This window comes from Rhipicephalus sanguineus, chromosome 9 (genome assembly GCF_013339695.2).
Source record: "Rhipicephalus sanguineus isolate Rsan-2018 chromosome 9, BIME_Rsan_1.4, whole genome shotgun sequence".
NCBI lineage: Eukaryota > Metazoa > Arthropoda > Arachnida > Ixodida > Ixodidae > Rhipicephalus > Rhipicephalus sanguineus.
In genome coordinates this window covers 69935863-69957117 of record NC_051184.2, presented here as the reverse complement: position 1 = coordinate 69957117, position 21255 = coordinate 69935863, and positions in this window count along the sequence as shown.

Genomic DNA, 21255 nt, shown 5'->3' with positions numbered 1-21255 from the left:
GGCAAGTGAAACCAGATACACTGTTAAGGGAGGCTTCATGTTCCTTTAATCGAATATTTAAACATCGACCAGTCTGGCCGATATATGTCCTACCACAGCTGAGGGCTATTTCGTAAACCACCCCAACTACGCATGGGCAATGCGGTTTTACATGCTGAAGACAAAGTTACTGCACATTAAACTTGCAATAGAGAAAGAGTGTATAGCCAGGTCAAATACTAACAGGGTAGCCTACTCTGGAAAACGAAATTCACCGAATATCTTTTTTCAAATGATCTTGTTCGAATAAGGTTGGGCTGGATCGCATATAGCAGATAGATAGATAGATAAACCTTTTAATGAAGCTGGAGATGTTTGCCTGGCTGTTCGCCTGACATGCTACTCCAGGTGCTGGGTCACTCGCAAGTAACAATCGGCAATCTGCCACTGTTCATAAAACGAAATGTATACAATCACTGTACACTGCCAGTTCTAACATATATGGGGCTGGAACAAGGAGAATAAAAGAGAAATAGCTTAGGACCCCGCAGGGTGTAGTGGAACGGATAATGATAGGCGTAGCGATGAGAGATCGCAAGACGGCTGAATGGATCAGGGAATGGACAAGGGTAGCGGATATTCTAGTTAAATTGAAGAGAAGGAAATGGACCTGCGCCGGCCACCAAGACGAAGAAGAAGGCCAACGGTTCATGGTCCGCCGTGTCGCGAGGCGTGAGACGAAGAGGTTTCAACTCGGAACACGGCCTCGGAAGCCTTCAAGACAGCTGAGTGAGCACTCAGGGTTTTGTCTAAGGGTCGGGCGGATCTAAATAGTAGTGGTTGGAAGGTGATTTACTGTTTTATCGGCTGTTAGCACAACTGATGTCGACAACTTCTCCTGGTGATGGCCCGGGGCGGTCTCCGCCTTGGTCAGCCACGCTCTCACCTGATCAAATGCCGCTTGAAGCGTTTTTTCGCAGTGGTGTGAGCAGTATTCCTGTAGCGCTAGTGCCCCTGCACGGAGGATCCATTCGGCTTACCAACCCGAAAGCGGTGCAGGCGGAACTACAGGCGGCCACGCGCCACTACCTTCACATTACTGATGTCCGGCAGTTTGGCAAAGGTGGGATTGTCTGCCGATCGCCGGACCAGGCTTGTGTGTATGACCTTCTAAAATGCTCGTCATTTGGATCAATGCAAGTCAGTGCTTTCATCCCGCCGCACCTTGCCTGCACCAAGGGAATTGTTCGCGGAGTAGAAGCTACGTTAAGCCCAGCAGAGACACTTGAGAAGCTTTCCGCAGCAGGTGCGATAGCAATTTACCGGTGCAACAGAATGGTCGACAACAAACGAGTGCCAACAGAGTCGGTAATTGCCACGTTTGCAGGTACATCATGCCCTTCGGAAATCAAAGTGTGGCCGCTGATTTTTAGAGTAGATCCGCTTGCCTCGCGTCCATTACAATGTCGCGACTGCTGGCGATATGGACATAGTTTGGGAGGTTGCAAATCTGGCATGCGATGCTGTATGTGTGGAGAGAGTCACTCCTCGAACGACTGCACTGCTCAGTCGCACAAGTGTTGCCTGTGTGGAGGTGCTCACAAAGCTGATGAAGCCACCTGTCCAGCTAGAGCGCAGGAAATCCAAGTCTTAGAGATTATGGATAAAAGGCGGTGCTCACGAAGAGAGGCTATTTCAGCTGTAAAGGAAAGAGAACATGGATATGCTAGCGTAACTGCACGACACCAGGCGATGACTGATGCAAATATTTCGCAAGTGATAGCAGAAGCTGTAGAAAAAGCTATGGCCAAAATGATGGAAAGAGTAGTAGAAAGTGTGACGGAATGCCTTAGTGGAATATTAGCATCTCAAATGGGACTAATCGCTCAAGCGGGGACTATTCAGTCAGCAGGTCTCAACCGAAACGCTCTTCCCTCGCAAGTTGATGGTTTAAATGCGACTCCATCTTATGAGGCCCTATTTCAAGCTTTCCTACAAAAAGCGGTAGCTGTCTGGGCTCGCAGGCCTACTCAGCAGATTCACAGGAAAACACAAGCATGGATGTTGACTCGCGCGTACAGAAACGAAGGGCTTCTCCCCTAAATGCGACTGATACTATTCCCAGCTCGAAATCAAAGAAAGTTTTCCCGCAGGTCAAGGCAACATCTAATATTTTGGAAGAGGCAGTAGCCTCTGCGGTGCTTTCACCACCGGAAGGTAGATGAAAGTGCTGCAGTGGAACTGCCGATCAGTATTTGCTGCTTCTACAGATTTAAACGTTTTAGTTTCCCAGATTTATCCGGATGTAATCCTACTACAAGAAACTTGGTTATCTCCTGACAAATTCTACAGTTTGTGTAATTACCGATCATTTCGATTAGATCGTCCATCCAGAGGTGGTGGTTTGCTTACCTTGGTATCGAACAGATTTTGTCACAGAGCACAAATATCATTTCAGCTAATGTCTGCAGAAAGTGAAATTTTGGCGGTAGAATTAACTCTTCCAGGAGGTTTCACATTTTCATTGGTTAATGCTTATTTTCCTTTGGGTGTGCTGGATACACGGACATTAGATTCAATTCTTCTAAGTTGTGGAAAAAAGATCGTACTAGCTGTAGATTTCAACTCTCACCATATATCATGGGGATTCAAAACAGACCAATGTGGAAAGCGTCTATGGGACTGGGCGGCATCCAATCAGTTCAGTTGCCATAACACGGGATCCTTAACGTTTCTGCGGGGTCAGTTTAGATCGGTATTGGATCTTACGTTTTCGGGTCCTGGACTTTCGGTAGTATCTTGGGAGACATTTGAGGCTGGGACCAGCAGCGATCACACTCCAGTGGTATTCGAGATCAATTGCTCACAGTACTCTGCGCAGGTTAACGTTCGTTCGTTTATTGATTATAAAAGATTTAAAATGAATTTGCAGAAATCTTTTATTCCTTTAGATGAGAATCCGTGCAGCGCGCGTAATATTTGCGCTATACTCGACTCCTCTCGAAAGCAATCGGAGTTCGAAATACAGGGAACGAAAGACCCTACTTCAAGAAATTGGTGGAATGACGACTGCTCGAGGGATTATAAGCGACGGAAAGCAGCGTAGAAGCAGCTCATGCACAATCAGTCTCCTAGAAACTGGAAAAACTACAAGTTTATTGCAGGGACATTCAAACGAACAGTAGCGAGAGCAAAGGACTAGTACAATGTTCGCCATTTTGAATTTCTGTCAAAGTCTAAAAATAAGAGCGCGCTGTTCCGGTACTTAAGATCAATCAGATTAATTCCGCGTTCTTTAAACATAGAATCAATTGTGCTAACTACCCGAGAAATAGAAGACTCTCTAGATGTAATTGCCAGAGGTTTGGAGGTTAGATTTTCTTCCTGCATTCCTTCAACTTTTGTGCGACAAGACAGTCTCGAGTATGGTGAAGAGTTGTCATTGACTGAGTTATCCTCAGTGGTATCAGGTTTACCAGCGGCAGCCCCAGGTCCTGATGGCATCACTACAAAGATGTTGAAAATTTTCTTCGATGTCGCTCCTAATGTTTTATTGGATACCATAAATTATTCGATTAGAAACACTTGGATTCCTTCAGTGTGGAAAGTAGCGAAGGTGATTCCCCTGCTTAAAGATAAAAATAAAGGGTATGCTCTTGACAACATACGACCGATTTCGTTAACATCCAATTTTGTCAAATTAATTGAGAGATTATTACACGCACGGATAACCAAATTTGTGACCGCTAAAGGATTATTGAGTCCCTGTCAAATTGGATTTAGACCAGGGATGTCAATATGGTGTGCACACGTTGATCTGGAGAGTAGAATCCAGCTGGCACGGCGTCAGAAACAGTACGCAGCACTAGTTACTTTAGATATCTCTAAAGCGTACGATAGCGTAGAGTACCCGATTTTACTTGAAAGGATGAAAGAGATTGGCTTGCCTGACTATTTTATTGCGTGGACGACTGAATTCTTGCTGGACAGGGAGTTTTACTGCGTACAGAGTGGTATTTCAACGGGTAAATTCAGACAAACACGCGGTGTTCCTCAAGGAGCAGTGTTGTCACCTCTATTGTTTAATATATTGCTTAGCTCCATTCCTTGTCATCGAAACGTAAACACGTATGTTTATGCTGATGATATAGCATTCTTTGCCTCGGCGGATGACATTCAGTCACTGTACGTCCTTTTACAAGGATACTTGTCCGCCTTGGAATATTGGCTCGACAGTATTCGTTTGACCATTAATGTACAGAAGTGTGCAGTTCTGTCATTCTCTCCGCTAGACAACATAAATATATCCCTTTCATTCCATCAAGCAGACATTCCCCAAGTGCAAACAGTCAAGTACCTCGGAATTATTTATGATGGAAAGCTTAACTGGCGTATGCATATTGAACATACGGCGACTAAAGCATCACGTGCGATGGGAATACTCAGAAGGATTAGCAATCATCGATGGGGCATGCGCAGAGACACATTGATAATGATCTACCGTATGTATATACGCCCTATACTGGAGTTTGGATGTGCCTTATTCTCCGGCGCACCAGCGTGGAAGTTAAATCCGCTAGTTTTGCTTGAACGCCAAGCACTTCGCTGGTGCCTTGGGTTACCAAAATTTGTAGCAAATGCAGTTCTATATAAGGAATCCCGAATCCCATCTTTGAACACTCGATTCAAAATATTAACAGTTCAAACATTCTTAAGGCTCTATGAATCGCCGATAAGACGAGACCAATATGTATTTATAAGCCAGCCAGAACTGTTTTTTAATGTTTCGTGGCCTCGGTTCCACACCCCACAGGTGATTCTTACACAGCGGCAGTTGGACCCATTAAAGATAAACCTTAAAGATGTAATGGTAATGAATAATAGATTGAGTTCATTGGCGATAACATATGATGATATATTCCCTAACAACGCAAAGTTACTTCCTTGGAATGTACTCAATGGACTCTTTCAAGATCACTTAAATCAGATTAGCACGACTGTTGTGATAGCAACTGATGCTTCGCAGTGTGAGGAAAAGGCCGGTGTTGGAATTTTTTCCACACAACTAGACTGGTCCTTTTCTGTAAGACTCCCTGATCATACACCAATATTTTTGGCTGAATTCTTAGCTGTCATTTTGGCCCTGCGTAAACTTCCCGTCTCCATAACTTCAGTGGCTATAGTAACCGATTCATTATCATTGTGTTCTGCTTTAACAACCCCAGCTGAATCACATACTCTAAGATTATTGCGCGCACTTGGTCCACAGCATTTGCGAAACCTGCGGTTAGTTTGGGTTCCGGGGCATAAAGGAATAGTATTGAATGAAGTTGCGGACACTTTGGCAAAGGCTTCCCTTGCAGGCCCAGTCCTTGATCTACTTCCAGTTACGGCGTTCGTCGCTGCGGCCAGATTCAGAGCGCGCGCTTTATCATTGCTTACTCCTAGTCTCGCTTCATCACCAGATTTTCAACACCTTCAGTACCCTTGGAGCAGAAAATGGTGCAAAACAAGGCAGATAGAAGTAGCAATGACAAGATTGCGCTGTAGGATCCCAACTCTTAATTTATACATGCACAGAGCTGGTCTGGCGATCTCTCCTACATGTTCCTTTTGCAATGAGGCAGAAACAATCGAACATTTCTTGCTGGAATGCCGACGTTTTTCCTCTCTCAGAAAACGAACAATTGAAATTGTAATGCGGCACCTTGATCTGCCAGTTACTTCAACTATACTGTTATCCTTTGGGGCTTCTGTGCTGGGGCACTCGGACGGGAATATATACAGTGCTATCGAGAAATTCATATGCGAATCAAATCGTCTTATTCGACACATCAACCGCTAATCATTTTTAAATTGTCATAATGACATTAACAATTAGGCCATTTGGGAGGTTATGTAACACGGTCCAATCAAAAACTGGAATTCATTAAAAAAACAAAAAACAAAAAAAACAAATAAAAAAAAAAGAAAAAAAAAGAAAGCTTCATTCTAATTGATACAGTAACGTCTATTAGCTCTTAAAATTTTCAGACTTTATGATCCGCCCGACTCTTGGCCGATCCCCCTGAGTGGGTAGGTGCCATCATCCAAGGAACATCATCATCATCATCATCATCAAATGCGTAGAACAGACAACCGGTGGTCAGTTAGAACAAACGAATGGTTACCAAGATATGGGGAACGCAGTCGATGAAGACAGCGAGTGAGATGTAGGGACGAAATAGGGAGGCTCGCTTGGAGAAAATATAATCAGCCCACACAAGATACAGATCCCTGGGAGAGACCTTCATCCTCCATTGGACATAAATAGGATGAAGATGATGATGATTATGATAATGATAAAAGCGGACTGAGTTCTCTTTGCTGCATTTCTTCTCCGCGCACATGTCGACATAGATATATTAACTTTTCCTTAAAACACTTCAACTTTCTGTTGCTACTTCTGTAGTTCTTTATTTTGTCTGTTACATTCGTCACTCTGTGCAAGAACATTTAAATAAGGCATATAATACTCGTTTCCACGGGCTTTGTTAATGTAGGGGTTTTATCAAACCTGAAGCATACCAGATAAACGAGCTAAAGCACATGTTTGAATGGCTCTTCAAGCTTCTCCGCAGAGTGAGATTTCTTTTACAATCTCTGCAATTTCGTCTCTCTACTGCAGCGAAATATGAGAATATCCGGAAAGAATTACGATGGCTCTGCGTTTAAGAAGTTTACGGTGCGTAAATCGGTTCATTCAGCCGTAAACTTAATACGAAAGCGAACGCGCAATGAATACGTATTGATTTAGCAACGAAAAGCGAAGAAGTTTGATCGAGTTCGCTCAATCTCAAAAATGAAGTAACGCGAACTTAAATGGAATAATGGAGCCCACAGAAATGTTCGAGAAGGAGAAGGGGGGTGAGTGCCGTCGACTAAGAGGGCCGTGGTGGCTTCGCGAGAAACTGGGCTTCACCATTCAGACGGTGGCTGTAATCGCAGTCGTCGGCAGTCGGCGTGACTTGAAATAGCTTATGGAGAATTCTCGTTCCGTTGCGAAAGTAGAATTTCCTAATGTGTTTCGTTTAGCGTGGTGAAATTTTGGATCTGACAGGCGCGCTCAGACTTTTCAGGGAGCCTAAAGAGAGCGTCACTCAAAGCCCATTTCAAGTTCGCTTAAAAGTTCACGTCGGCATTAAAACAGGGCCGTAGAAAAGAGGGCTTCCATCTCTCTGTGGTCGGTTTCTCTCGCTCTTGTTTCCAAGCGCTAACGAAGTGGTTCTTCCACTCGTTGGGGAAGTGACAGTCCACAATGCAGTAGGGATTTGCGGACATAGGCAATTAAAAAAAAAAAGAACTACAAAACCTTTAGTGTCGAATCGGTGTATTTAAAATATATTGCCCGCGAGCGGTAAGGCAATGGACTATGCTACCAGCCAACCTCGTGCTGCAGCTCATTTGTCGGCTGAATAGTTATACATGTAATAATCTTTTTCCTCAGTGACACATCATATGTTTATAGCAGTACGTTTTTGACGTTACATCAATACTGTATCGGTGCTCCTCTACATAATAGCAATGCGTGTATTCTTTTATACTGTATGTAGTATTTATTAGTATTACATAGCTGACAAGCGTTGTAGCGTAGTTATGTATTATTGCAATTACTGTTCTAAGTGTTGCAATTATTGTAATAGAGAAGTATTCGTAGGGTCGGGCATGAAAGTTTCGCTTTTTTTTTGTGCTGTATGTACGTATTTGTGCATTTCTTTGTTCCCACTCCTTCCTGCAGCCTTCTTAAAGTAGCAGCATTTTACAAATAAATAAAATAAACTCAGACGAAAAGACCACGGAGATGTAGACATGAGAACGTTACAGAGCAGGCGATAAAATAAATATGGTGGACGTGTGTGACTTTAGAGAATCACAATGAAGTTTGCAGCAGATTCTTCTTGCCGGGTGCTGCAATCAAATGGGCAGTTGCCTTTCAGTAACTTACATAATTAAAGCATTGTTCTTGTATATATGTCCCGTCTGAAACGTGTTCCGCATATAAGGTTTTCAAGCATTATTTGCTAACAAGGATTAGCAAATACAACATATTTACCAACACTCATTTGACTTCATCAGAACTATGGGCGTAACATCATTCCCCTGAGCTTCTTGTTTTCGCTAAATTTAATTTTGTTCACGCCCATATTTAGACCAGGTCAACGGGTAACCTTTCCATCAATAAAACGCGCTTACAACACTCTGGGTCGCTCCAATAGGAATTATATTACTAACACCCTAACTAGTTCACACACTTTAATATTGACCAACACACGAGCTTCAATTGCGCTTTATCTCGGTTAACTTTAAGCTATGTTCCTGGTTTAGTCCACATAGGCTCGACACATGCAAATTTCGCTTATGAGCATTCCTCGCATATGTTGCCGCGATGATACAGTGGTTACGGTTCTCGGCTGCTGACCCGAAGGTCGTGTGTTCGAACCCAGCCGCGGCGGTCGCATTTCGATGGAGGCGAAATGCTAGAGGCACGTGTACATAGATTTAGGCGCACGTTAGAGAATCCCAGGTGGTCGAAATTTCCGGAGCCCTGCAATACGGCGTGCCTCATAATCACATCGTGGTTTTGGCATGCAAAAACCCATAAATGATTCTTGTTCCGCGTATCTAAACGAAAGCTAGCGCTTCACCAGTTAACTGAAGTCATTGTTGCACAAAGTGAAATAGGCATATGAGAGCAGAGGACACCACGACCGCTTTCAACTGGTTTTAGTGAGTCATCCAGACAAAAACGAAAAAAACAAAGACAGCCGAGCGCGTGCGTACATGTTCTCCATAGCAAAGGAAAATGAAATTTAAAGAGTTGTGTATCACTACGAGCTATAAAGATTGTCATGTTGCTGACGAAACCCGTGCCTTCTTTTCAAATATAAAAATGCCTCCAGGGCTTCCCCCGCAGCAGCAACGTTAACTTCTACCCATAATCTTAAGCTCACATAACCGTGGCTCAGACCATACAGTGGCGTCGTTTATATTAATATTTAACAGTGGCGAGACGACAGAACTGGTGTCGCAACTTAATGGCGTCGTAACTTATATTTCATCATGGCATCGCAACTGGCGTCGTTTATGTGATAACGCTGTGTTATGAGAAGGCGTGTACAGAAGTAGATGTACTGCTGCTCATGAACCCCTGGAGTCTTTTAATATTACAAAAAGAGCCACGGGTCGGCTCACCGTCGCGTAAATCTGTTTATTTAGCAGAGTCACGTCTTTTTTCTTGAAACTTTCTTTTTATTTTCGCATTTTTGTCCAGTTTGTCGGGCTAGACCCAGATAATCAAGTTCTGAGTTAGCACTCGGGGTGCCCTGCCCTCTCCTCTGCCTGTGTTCCTTTGCGATACATGCTTGATACATGCTTACTACTTTGCGTACGTTCGAACCAACTCGCCGAAGAATATTCTTCTGCGCCAAATAATTACTTCTGATGTTTGTAATTACGCTATAAACGATAAAGTTCGTGTCTACTTGTACTTAACATGGCCTCTATTCCTGCAATGTATATCACTCTCTGTATCTGAAAACGGTGTCTAACGGAAGTTGTGATGCGTTCATACACAGAAGCAAAACAATGCTTTTGCAAAGAATACTCATGATCAAAAGACGTTTACCCTCGCAGTCAGGCTCCACGCGTACTACCAGTGCTGGGCAGTATAGAAGATACAGGTATCTTAGTATCTATCTTGGGTACTATTTGGGTATCCTGTATATGTATCGCGATACGTCCAGGAAGACGAGTATCTGTATCTGTATTTCCGACACATTTAATAATGTGTCGTGCATTTTAAGATACTGCTTTAAATCAATGAAGGAAGAGAATTTTCGAGGTCTCGTTTCTTTGGTTGACACAACCTTAATGAAAACCAGCAGATAATGAAGCCAACGAAAGTACAGGGGACGTTAATTGTAGTGTTTTATTGTAGTGCAGCAACTGCAATATAAGTGTGAAGAAATTAAAGTGTGCGAAAAGACGACTTCCCGCCGGCCGGGACCAAACCTGCAACCTTCGGATTAGACGCCCGATGCTGTACCAATTGAGCTACGGCGGCGGTCGTCCCCCCGTCCACTTTTATGGGGTATTTACGTGCATAAAAACCTGGGAGTGTTATTCAGCGCCGCTCGTGGCCATAACGGCAAGTGTGGAACACCCTTTCTTTCTGCCAGCTGGCGTCACGTGGCACGTGATCCTTTAACGAGCACACAGCTGTCCAATAAGCCCTCGAATACTACCTGAAGACATCAAGTCTGCCGGAGCCAGACCCTCGCTATGAGTGAATGAAAGAAGCGGATTTTGGGGGCTCGTTTTTTGTTTTCATATTAGCGAGCGGTAATACTGCGTACGTAGCCCCGCCACGGTGGTCTAGTGGTTATGGCGCTCGACCGCTGACCCGAAGGTCGCGGGATCGAATCCCGGCCGCGGCGGCTGCATTTTCGTTGGAGGCGAAAATGTTTGAGGCCCGTGTACTTAGATTTAGGTGCACTTTAAAGAACCCCAGGTGGTCGAAATTTCCGGAGCCCTCCACTACGGCGTCTCTCATAATCATATCGTGGTTTTGGGACGTTAAACCCCAGATATTATTATTATTATTATTATTACTGCGTACGTAGCGTCCGCAATGGCGTTGCGTACGTAAGAACGCTGCGTTTCGCATAGAGCGCGTGCGTCGAACTTCTGCTCATGCCCACTCATGTTGCTACGCATAATACTACCCATATTCAGAGATTGCTTTGGTACAATGGACGCTAGTTCATCTTTTTGGAAAGAAAATGCACCCTCAGCTGTCCGCAAGCCGGACAGCTGAGGGTGCATTTGCTAGCCAATGCCCCAAGCTTTCCACCTGCATACGAACACGAATAAATATGTGGTTAATAAAAAATACAGCTCCGCAAAAATATGTTGCTGTGGCCCGCCTCGCGAGATCCATGCAACGGCATTATTCTTTGGAGCGTCTCCTGTTCTGGTTATTCTTTTCGTTTTCAGCGGAACGCTGCGCGCAACTTCGTCCGCGACTCCAACAAAGCGTTGGCAGCTGCCTCTTGCTGGGGTTGTGTCAGGTTGCAGAGGCGCCCGAAATCGGCAGCTTCCTTCTCTAAGGTCTTGATCAGCGATCGGGCCGACTTCTTCTAAGCTTGAAAGGAAACAAGAGTGCGAAGCGTTATTTCGAAAGTTTTAAGTCTCTTTTCATGGGCCGCTCAGGCGTACTCTGTTTACAAAATAAGTTCATAATTATTCACTCAAACATGAAAATATTTCATACTAGATAATGTTTAACCGATTGTAAAGCTCGCGCTAATTGCTGTTGCCAAACGCAATATTTTCTACCAAAGACCGCAATGCAATTTTCGCGTAAAGGTACATCTTACATACAAAATTTTCTGGCAAAAGCCGAAGTGGATCTTTCAAAACTGCAGCTGAAGTGGTCCATTCATATGTGCGCAGCAATTATGGACAGCAAATATGAGACATATGGGACATGAGTCAGTGACATGATAATTGCTGTGGTTTTACGCGCCGTAACCACGATGCGATTACGGCGCACGCAGCAGTGGAGGGCTGCGGAAATTTCAACCACCTGGCGTTCTTTAACGACGACTTTCTCTAAGTACTTGGGCTTCCAGCATTTCGCTTCGCTCGAAATGCGGCCGCCATGGCCGGTTAGGGCAGAGATCTGAATCTGGCTGTTTAACTTCAATGTTTCCTTTCAATAGACGTGCAAAGACAACCGCTTTTAGCGTCGCTATTTCGCATTAACCACAGCCCTGGTCGCCTTGAAGGGGTGCTGACACGCACCCGAAATATTTTTGGCTTGTTGCTCTGAATAAAAACACGACTGTCGAGAACCCTAAAATTTGTGTCGTAGTGCTTGGGAATGCGTTGAATATCTTTTTAATACTGCCACCATAAAAAATCACTTTCGGTTTCGCTATCGAGAAAGCGGCTTCGCAGCGACGTGTCAACAAAAGTCTGACGTCACGGGAAGACTGTAACTCGCGAAATACAAGAACCAGCTCTGTCATTTGCTGTCAGTCTCACGCGGTTCACTTAAACAAAGATGAGTGCATTGTCGTCGAGCGACTCCGACGGGGGTCTCTGCGATTTAGGCTGCATGCAGGACGCAGACTACGCAAACCCAGTGATCTGTGTTGACTTGTCGTGATAATGTCCATTGCGGTGGGGCTGGCTCACAAATGCTGGGTGAAGAAAACATGAAAATTAATGTAAAATATTTTATACGTGTTGTCTGGCTCCACTGTGTGGAGGCCGTTGATACTGCACATTATGGAAACGAAAAATGTCCCTTTTTGGGTGCCTAAAAATCGCGTCAGTACTCCTTTAAGCAATTATCTCGCAATTACCTTCACAGAAACAATAGCTTATTAGGTCGATTCTTCAGGCCAGCAAATGATCAAACGCGGCCTTAACACTAACTGATATTGTGCTGCACGTGACGCTATTATTTTGATATTGGCACGCCCGCTTCTTCTTTTATTTTGATGTATTCGGGTTCGACCAGCACGGACGGTTATCAACGCTCGACGCTGGCCGCGAAGCAGTGTTCGAGAACCTTCACGGTTTTAGTAGATCGTTTTGTCAAGATTGCGCGCCGCACGCGAATGTTCCAGCTTTGTTGAGAGATAACGCCGCCACCAGCGATATTGTTGGAAAGTTCCATAGCGCCTGTATAAAATCCGACGCGCTTGACCGCTTGTCAGTTGATCGACGGTCTACGCTCTGTTCGCCGCTATTAGTGTATTGCTGTAGCTTTCAGTTTCTCGGCCAGAAGTTCGGCCTAATAAAGAGTTTCATCTCGACGTGCTGACTGCTGCCTTCGTCGACGTCACGACCAGCGCCACACCACTCCGTCAGAGCCCGTACAGAGTTTCGACGCGAGAACGCGAGGCCGTGAAGAAACAGGTCGACGAAATGCTACGCGACGACATCATCCAGCCGTGGAAGAGTCCGTGGGCATCCCCGGTGGTGCTAGTGAAGAAGAAGCGGGCGTGGCATTCTGGTGGAGGTGCTGCTTCTTCCATGATCCGGACGCCCCCGCGAAGCGCCAGACCACTCCGTCAGAGCCCGTACAGAGTTTCGACGCGAGAACGCGAGGCCGTGAAGAAACAGGTCGACGAAATGCTACGCGACGACATCATCCAGCCGTCGAAGAATCCGTGGGCATCCCCGGTGGTGCTAGAAAAGAAGAAGCGGGCGTGGCAATATGGTGTGGTCATCGTGACCGGCTATTTTTGAGTGTCTTATGCCGCTTTCTTCTTTCTTAGTTCCTCTAATATTGCTCCAGTCTCCCCTTCGTCCACTTTATAGTGAAACCACAGTGTTGGTTCCGGTCAGACTTCGAGCTTTTCACTTATCATTCGATAATATTCCTTTGGTTGTCTCTTTTACTTTTTTCTTTTCGACCGCACATCGTAAAACATCCACTTACCTCGCGACAGCCTGGACTGGAGTCTGCAGTTGTCCTTCCTTAAGGCCTGCATTGCGTGCTCCGGCTCCTGCAGCTAAAAGCACTCGTAATAAACTACATATTATTTCTGAGAAGGAGAGGGCTGCTGTACAAGCACTGCGTTCTCTCCATGATAACTGCTTGACTATGCGCGCATCGCTCATGCGATTGGGCCACTCTTTTTTTTTTTTCAACCATTTTGCGTGTAAACCTCGAATGCGTAACAGATACGCTGGAACAAGAAGATGCAGTGCTGTGTCTTCCTCTTCTTGGGCCTCCGTTATTATTTACCCTGTTACTCGCATTCTGCAACAAAAAGGTAACCCAAGCCAAAACAAATGGAATCGATGTAATGATTCACCGCCATAAAAGCCGTTCTTTTTAGCTGCGTGCGTTTCTGCCTACGTTGTAAACGTATATGACTCGCTCGTAAACGGCGGTTTACGTAAACACGTGTACGTCAGAAGCCTGCTCACGTTCACTGCAGTATGAAAACCTCTTGCAGCAATCTCGATTTAACTGAACCCAATGTTCCAAGACGTTGACGCATGGTCATTGGTTTCATCATTCAGTTAGGCTGCCTAAGCTTTCACTGCGCCTTCAGCTGCACCAACGGCCTATTCGGGCCCTTAAGCATTTGTATCCCGGGGCTAATCGAGTTGCGCAAAGAAAAAAAATGCACATTGCAATACAGGTCTTTTTGCCTACATCTCTGCTTCAACGAGTGCATCATGATTATTGTTTTCGTTGATCGCGGTCATCAACGCATTCGTCGTTATGTACAAATTGAATGCTTTCAATATCGCCAGCAGCATCGCTCAGGGGGCCTTTGCTTGCCGATGGCTCAGGAGAGCATTCACTTCCGCTTGTCAACTCGAAAATTATGGCATATATGTCTTCACCGCGTATCGGACAAAGAAAGTCGCTCGACATTGGTACGACTCTAGGCTCTTCTGTTTCTGCAGTTAACAGAGGCGGAAAACCCTTGTTCTAAACTACTCTATGGGAGGCAGTATCTGGCTTTTCTCGTCGTCATTCAGTGTCTGTAACAATCAAACATACACATACACGTCGGTTCATACGTATGAAATAGATGGGCGGATGTCTACTGTTCGTTCATAACAGTCTTTATGAGACAAAAAGGAGGAATAGATAGTGTAACAGCTATATGTAAAAGGGACAGCTGAAGCATTAGCTACGCCTATAAACAGAAGACAAATATTTTAGGAAAATGTTTTACACCTTGCCGACCTACCGCAGGATAGCTGAATAACGTGTGCCTCTTTTCACATTTTCGAAAATAGAGTCGTCAGAAGGTGTCCTAATTAATTACAGCATGGTTCAAAATTTTACCAGTGAATCTTTAAGCACGTCTCAATTCCTTCAGGTTAAGCTTCGATTACTTTTTGGGAGCAGCGATATTACACAAGGGCCAATGATAGCGGGTGTAACTAGCTTAGTGCGTGAAGAATAAGATGGAACACTTTCATTACAGAAAGGATATTGTACTTCGGTTGTACATGCAGGATTTAGCAATTTACGGTACATTTATGGAATGGACAAGTAGATCGCTACAGCACTGTGTACTTATTCGCGTGCCAAAAAAAAAAAAACAGAAAAGCCGATGTTTTATGTCATATTTACAGTAGAATTATACACAGTTCGTATCAGTGCAGTGGTGACTCAGTGCAGTGATCACGTTAACGCAGAAAAGTGGTGTTGAATGATTCTGTCACTTACAAACATATCACAACGGAGAATACGTTCTAAGGCGCGTTCGCCTAAAACAGGGGTCACGCAGCCCGCGCCCGCACATGACACTCTTCGTCCGTTATTATATTTATTTTTTAAATAATTATGCTGGTGAACTACACAGACATCACTGGTCCTAAACTTTTTTAACACGAAAGTGTTTTATGCCGGGGTCCACCAAGTATATCCGTCACGGATATGACGTTGATAAAATGGACGCCAACAGGTGAGAAAGAAAAAAACCAAGAAAAAAGATACCCCGCTGGGACTCGAACCCACGACGTTGCGGCCGCGACGGCAAGCGCCCGACGCGCTACCGACTAAGCTAACTCGGGAGATGCTAGACGCGGCGCGAACGCGCCTTATATCTTTCACACATTCTCTTTCGCGACGGGCGGAGCGGGGCGGTGCCGCCGTCTGTGTGATGGGAAAAGAAGTAATGCTTCACGATCGACAATTACTAGCGCTTACTCCGAGATTGCAGCGATATCGGAGGTCATGGTTAAAGCGTCTCGATACCAGAGAGGTAGACTGGCCGCGCTGGCGTCGCCGAGGCACCCTTGACGCAGTTACGTTCTTTGCCTTTGACTTCGTGTTAGCGTGCGTCGGCTCATCGGAGTAGTGCAGCTTCCACGAGCAGCAACGGGACTTCTCCGCCGCCGACTGCTTCGATTGCGAGAGCACCGACTAACAAAACTGCTGCAATACGCGTTGCAGAAAGGACGCGATTTCGACGGGCGAATGTCGTGCCTTGGTGGAGCGAGAGCAGCGCCTGCGAGACAGAAACCAGCGGGACGCACGCGTTTGCGGCTCAGGCTACGAACCTCTACCTCCCGTGTTGCTGAAGCGCAGTGTGTGTTAGTGTATGCATGAGTAGAGGCGTTGGCTACCCATTACTAGAAAGCGCACACCGTGCCGTTTTTCTCCTTAATTGACGACGCTTTGAAGAAGTGCATACCGGGTACCAGTGTTGATTATGAGCTTGTTGATATCATCCTTACGCGGGATTCACGATTCGCTGTGTCCAAATATATGTTCACACCGTGAGCTACCACAACGGTTTAATCATGATCATGGGCGTTAGTCGTCGCGATAGAGACATGCTGTCAACATGGGTGCATCCACGTCAAACAGTGCTATAGCTGCCAAACACGAATAGACACTGTACAAGCTCTCATATATCGCTACACAATAAGCACTACTTCTGTGAAGACAAGTTTCACTTTCGTGTTATACCGATTCCTATGACGGAGGGATCAGCCATGTTTTTTTCCATGAGGCACCCCCTGCAGTCACCATTTGTCGAGAGAAAGAAAACTCAAAATTGACGTCCAGATTTTATTGATTGTGGTGATAAAGATCGGTATCGATATGTTGTTGGACTCCTTGCGCAAAATCCACTTCAGAAATTACCCATATATAACAGTTGAGAAGGGTCTTTCCGGCCCTTGGAGGAGTAAATTTTCTTGACTGCGGCCCGCTAGCTGAGGTGAGTATGAGACCCCTGGTTTAAGACATGGGTGAAATCGCGTCCTACTTGGTAGCATTTATCAAATTCTTGTTACGGGCTCAGAATCGCAGAGGCTAGGTCATATCAGTACTGTGCCATTATTTTGTCTGATTGATTGATTGATTGATTGATTGATTGATTGATTGATTGATTGATTGATTGATTGATTGATTGATTGATTGATTGATTGATTGATTGATTGATTGATTGATTGATTGATTGATTGATTGATTGATTGATTGACCGTGATGGAAAGGTGTATCAGGTCACAAAGCTTCTGGGTATCATACGATGATAGAGCAAAACAAAAGTTCCAGAAAAGGAAATATAAGTGAATGGTAGGAAACTTAACGAAAACTACGTAATAAAGAATGGATACCCTAAGAAGCGCATATTTGTTGCACTTAAGCTATGTAGACAGCACTTACTGTTTCACTGCACATTTCCGCTGAGGACATGAGATATTCTTGAGCGAATTTCAAGTACAACTCTTCATATACGACACTACTTGCTAGGCTCGCTATATTTCGCCCAGCTTTCAAAAATTAAAAAGTTAAGAAAAAGGGCTCTGTCCAATAAGAGAACAAAATAGATTTCCGTTTGTACACATTTCGGTAATACCTCATGACCAAATATTATCCGAACTCTAGTAGGGCTAGCATACAGAGCGCATGTTGAGAGGGTACTTTCCGTCGGTGGTAATGAAGTCAACAGACACATTTTCAAGGAAGGCAGAACAAATGCAAAAATAAAAGGTGTAAAACAGAATAGTGGTTATGAGCTGACAGAGATAAACCTAACAATGAAATGCAACAGCATCTCACAGGGAAGAGACGTACTCACATAAAGTAGCGCAGGCGCGTGAAACAAAATGCCACACTACGAGCCTGCGGCACATACACAGCATTTCCGGCCATTCTTCTGCCGTTATCTTACTAGCGTTCCACTTCCTCTCCCATCGCTGTTTAGGCTTCCGGTCGGTTCCACTCTGGGGTTAGGGGGAGGGACGGGTAGTGACTGTGGACGCAACATCACGAGCTTGGAATGAGAGTTAAGGACATCATTAACTGATCAACCATGTCTGTCGCAAAGAGTCCGTTTGGGGAATTGTTGAGATCGACAGTTGTAGCGGTGCATTTAACAGGAAGGTATGAAATATTAAACGCACTATATAGGTAATAAAAGGACAGTGGAAACACCTCTGTTCTGTTCTGCTTTTTGTATCTCCCACGTTCCTTTGCTTACCCCCGCATCTTGAAGTAAATAAAAAAACGTAACACAACTGACAGTATAGAGAGAGAAATAGATGAAATGGAAACCCAGGGAGGTTAACCTGGCGCGAGTGACCGGTTTGCTACCCTGCACAGGGGTGGGATAACGTATCATACACACAACCACTTAAAAAGGCCGCAGAGTGCATTGTTCTGAAAACTCAATCTACAACGTTATATTTATTATAGTGGAATTTCCAGAATATACACGTTACCGTGGCCATTTTCCTAACATTTCGTCAAAATCAGAACCGTATAGAGAAACTTGAGAATGAATCTACAAAAGAGTTTATTCTTATGTATGTATCGCTTGAAGAAGCAAAACAGTTTCGTAGCGATTACATACTCAGCAAATACAAAATTCCCAAATAAACGATTACGTAAATTCGTCCCTGATTCAGCTGCATCGCTCACAACTCGAAAGTAGCCCTCAAGAGCTTAGGTGAGGCACTTGTGGTACAAGATATTCCTTCTCGTTCCTTTCGTGATTATCTAACAAATCTTTTCTCTCCACAGTTCGCCTCCACCACCACCGTCATAATTTTAGCCAATGTACATATTTTACGAACATTTATAGCGATTGATTTTTCGGCCCTTCTACAGCCGCTCCTCAATTACGCATCAGTTCATTAGTCAGCAGCAACTCACTGATGCGATGACATTTTGTTCTTTAGCGACACTTGGTCCGTGCGCCAGAAAGAACCATATCATCGTCATAATCATCACTGCTCAAAAGTACTATATGAACAATTAATAACTGCGACAATCAATCAGAAATTACGCAAAAAATCAATCAACGCAGAATTTGCTCCGATGAACGCTGGTAATTACTGCAGTGAAGTGCTGTTGGCCCGCAAGCTTGCTACCTTCACCGTACTAATTGGGCCTCCGTTAACACAAGCACAACTCAGCATAGAAGGGGGGCAGGTAGCACAGGAGGCTGCCTTCGTATTCAGCTTCATTCGCTTCCCTGCGCAAAAGCAGCGCAGTACAATCAATATTTAATTCGTTGCAAAGCTCCTCAAAGACGGGACATTGTTCATAACTGAATATGTGCGAAGGAAGGAAGGAACAGGAGAGAAAGGAAAGGCAGGGATGTTAACCTGTCTAGAGAGACCGGTATGCTACCCTGCAATGGGGAAAGGAATGGGGGAGATAAAAAGATAGAGAAAGGGAGAGACAGGAGAGCACTCACGCACAAAAAGTCGCACACATCTCACAGGCATGATAACGCCGTTAGTCTATAACCGCCGGTGCAAGTCTTCAAGAAATGCAAGTCTTCAATGCCTTCAAGAAATTCAGCACTGCCTTCGTCGCTTTCACCCGCGATGACCTCTCAGGACGACATTCCAGAATGGTTTCTGCCGTCATCAGTCTGAGATCTATACGAGCAAGAGCAACTGCGAGTGATTTTCTCTACGCATTGCGGTGAGGACAGTCACAGAAGATGTGCTGTAGTGTCTCCAAGCCACCACAGTTGTCACAAAACGGGTTGTCAGCCATTTCGATTCGAAAGGAGAATGACTTTGTGAAAGCCACTCTTAGCCATAAACGGCAAAGCAGAGTAGCATCATTTCGGCGTAGTCCCGTAGGGGTCTGAAGACGTAAAGTGGTCGGGCAGTGGCGGTGGTGGTTGCGCAGTCTGCTTGCTGTGTTACAAGTGCAGGAAGTCATTTCTTGTGCGGCCACTCGAAGTTGGCTAGCAGCATCGGTCCTTGATAGGGGTATTGTCTCGAGCCTGTCACCTTGAAGAGCTGATCGAGCAGCATTGTCAGCGTGTTCATTGCCTATCAGGCCGCAGCGACTTGGCAACCACTGAAATGTCACGCGGTGTCCTTACTCTAAAGAAGTAAGGAGGAGATACCTAACCTCGAAGACCAACTGCTCGTATGGTCCGCGCCGCAGGGCTGCTAGCAAAGATTGCAGGGTTGCCTTCGAATCGCAGATGATTGACCATCGTTGAGGCAGTTCGCGGTTGACTACACAAAGTGCAGCGCGAAGAGCGGCAAGTTCTGCTGCCTTCGACGTCGTTGGGTGGTCTGGCTTGAAGCTGATGGTAATAGCTTTCGCTGGGACGGCCACTGCTCCGGATAAACACTGGAGGGTAGTTGAACCATCGGTATAAACATGCACGTGATCAGAGTACTTCTCGTGCAAAAGAATCAGAGATAGCTGTTTCAGCACTGGAGATAAGAGCTGAGATTTTTCTCCGATTCCCGGTACGCTGAGGTGCACTTCAGGTCGAATGAAGCACCAAAGAGGTATCGCTGTCTCAGATGCGGGGCTGAAACCTGGCGGAAGGTAGGCAGAATGGTTTTCAATCGTTGCACAATATGATGCCCGTGGTCTTTCTGAAGGCAATGTTGCAAGGTGGTGGCAATGGGCCCGGGAAAAATGCCTGATATGAGCTCGCAAGGCTTCCACAGCAATGCGCGTTTGCATAGATTGGTCCTGTGCGATGAAAATAGTCGCTTCAGTCGAGGCGCATTTTGGCAAGCCAAGGCAAACTCTGAGACCCTGAGCTTGTACAGCCTGCAGAGTGCGAATATTTTTCTTGCATGTATTAGTCAGTACAGGCAGACTATAACTAAAAAACCGAGAAACAGTGATCTGTACAGTTCCAGCATTGGGTCTACCGACATTCCCCAGGTTCTTCCACCCAGGAACTTGAACAGCTGGGAGATCGCTGTCAGGCGCTGTTTCATGTAAGACACACGCGGGCTCCAACGAAGGTCTCTATCTATGATTATACCTAGAAATTTGTGGTTTAGGGCATAAGCAATTGTCCGCCCTTCAATAGAAATGGCATAGTGCGTCATTGGTTTACGTGTGAAGGTCACTAATGCGCATTTTTCCGGGGATATTTCAAGGCCTTGCTTCCCGAGATAGCGCGCTGTCAAACTTGCAGCTTTTTGAAGCCTTGCTCGTATCTGGAGGAGTGTGTCAGCTGATGTCCAGACACGTATGTCGTCTGCATATATAGATACTTCGATCGTACAGGCAGGTATTCGGCAAGTTTAGTGAGAGCGATATTGAATAGAGTATGACTTAGTACTTCGCCCTGAGGAACGCCCCGGCAAGTATAGCGTCGTATGGTTGGGCCGTCTTCGGTCGACACAAAGAAAGATCTTGCTGTCAGGTAGCTAGAAATCCATCGAAAAACTTGACCACGCAGGCCAACCATCTCAAGGGCGTCAAGAATGGCCTTGTGTAGCACGTTATCGTATGCG